This window comes from Octopus bimaculoides, chromosome 26 (genome assembly GCF_001194135.2).
Source record: "Octopus bimaculoides isolate UCB-OBI-ISO-001 chromosome 26, ASM119413v2, whole genome shotgun sequence".
Taxonomy (NCBI): domain Eukaryota; kingdom Metazoa; phylum Mollusca; class Cephalopoda; order Octopoda; family Octopodidae; genus Octopus; species Octopus bimaculoides.
In genome coordinates, this window is record NC_069006.1 from 23,142,764 (window position 1) to 23,145,079 (window position 2,316).

The 2,316-nt window shown below is 35.0% G+C and overlaps 1 protein-coding gene across 2 annotated transcripts in view; it reads left to right on the forward strand.

Annotated features, from left to right (window-relative positions):
* Positions 1-2,316, forward strand: part of LOC106879162 (uncharacterized) — a 40,245-nt gene that overhangs the window by 30,821 nt on the left and 7,108 nt on the right. The window lies entirely within an intron of this gene.

The window sequence follows — 2,316 nt, forward strand, 5'->3', positions numbered from 1 at the left end:
CTGACTGGCTCCCGTAGGATTTTCGAGCGAGATCGTTGCCAGTGCCCCTGGACTGGGTTGTGCGGGTGGCACATAAAAGACACCATTTCGAGTGTGGCCGTTTTCGTGCGGGTGACACGTAAAAGCACCCACTACACTCTCTGAGCGGTTGGCGTTAGGAAGGGCATCCAGCTGTAGAAACTCTGCCAAATTAGACTGGAGCCTGGTGTTGCCATCCGGTTTCACCAGTCCTCAGTCAAATCGTCCAACCCATGCTAGCATGGAAAGCGGACGTTAAACGATGATGATGATGATGATGATGATATATATATATATAGCTGAAATGTTTCATCCACTTAACACATAAATATGTAATGGTATAATCTTTTTTTCTGCCTCTGACGAGATTCTACTTTATAACGATTTAATTATTACAATTAAAATCTTTGAAGTCAGAATCAAAACAGCTATTAGGGATTATGTTTGTATTTTGCAATTAATAAATATAATTATTAATTGATTAATCTCTATTTTCTCATATACATATATATATATATATATATGTGTGTGTGTGTGTGTGTGTGTGTGTGTGTGTAATATATATTTGTTATATATAATGTATTATATATATTACATATGTACTTTTTTTCCATTCTCTATGACAATCATGCTTTGTAAAACTAAACCCTTTTAACCCAAACTTCTACCATTAATCCTTAATTCTAATTTCAAATCATAACCACAACCTTCAGTTTGATCCCTAATATATGCCTTCCTTCAGCATCCTCATAACCCTAATCCCGAATTCAGCTCCTGCAATCTTTGGCAATAAATGTAATCAATAACTTTATATATATTTTTCTGTTTCTCTTCTCTTTTCCTTTTTTCCCCTCTTCTATTCTAGGTGAAGTTAAAGCAATCATCAGAACTTGTAGCGATGGAACATACCCTTTTAGTAAAAACATAACATATACAAACAAAACGGTTACACTGAATGGTTTGAGTGTAAGATTTTGCCAGGAGTCATTTTGTAATGGAATTTCTAGTGCCCAATGCTTGTTGCCAGATCATCTCTTCATGCCATTTCTTCTTTACATGATAACCACTTTGATCACTTCAGCTCTTAATACTAATTAACAAACTTTTTAAACGATGACAAGAATCCCAGATGGGCTTCTGTCATCTTTTAGTAATATACACAATTAACCAATGCTAGCATGGGTTTCATGTATATTGTATATTGTTGTTGATGTATATATCATTGTTAGAAACCCTCAAACATTCAGATTATTGTCTCAAATGTAATGCTTCTTTATTTTGTAGCTTCAAGATTTACTCCGACACCCAATAATAGACAGTGCATTATCGAAATCTGTCAACCTCTGTTCTTCTCTGTCTGTTTTTTTCTTTTTATATCTCTCTATATCTCATTTTCCATGCCATAAATCTATCTCTATCTGCTTCTCTCTCTCTCTCTCTCTCTCTCTCACACACACACACACACACACACATGTGCATAAACGGCGGGGAGCTGGCAGAAACGTTAGCACGCCGGGCGAAATGCTTAGTGGTATTTCGTCTGCTGCTACATTCTGAGTTCAAATTCCGCCGAGGTCGACTTTGCCTTTCATCCTTTCGGGGTCGATTAAATAAGTACCAGTTACACACTGGGGTCGATATAATCGACTTAATCCGTTTGTCTGTCCTTGTTTGTCCCCTCTGTGTGTAGCCCCTTGTGGGTAGTAAAAAGAAATAACACATGTGCATAAACACACACACAGTTCAATTTAGAAAAAATATTGTAATATTCTGTAAATATTGTAATATTCTGTTTAGTGTGAAACAATATTTAAAAAAGAAAAAAATGAACAAAATTTAGCCCCATTTTCCCCAGCAACACATTGGTGTTTGTTATAATCAACTCAAGAAGGAGAAAATGCAAAGCTGACATTCACACAACTCAATTCAGAACATAAAACATCACAAATAGATGATACTGCCTGGGATTCACTTCTATTGCTCTATTATTTCTGTCAACTAACCACTAATTGCAAATTAATATTAACAGCTAATTCATTAATATTAAATACTCTGCCCTCTTCTTGACACAATTGATAAAATGAGGAGGAGGTGAGAAAGAGAGGGTGTGGTGAGAACAAAATGACATTTGATCCTCAGGGGCAGTTTAAAGAAAATATTTTTTTTTCATTATTTTTTTTCATGTTTGTTTTGTGACCCACACATTTTGAAATATCCAAGTTTCTTCTTGTGTAAATAAATAATAAAATGTAAGAAACAAAAAGTAGTAATTGAAACAATTTTGCTTGAGTTTAATTA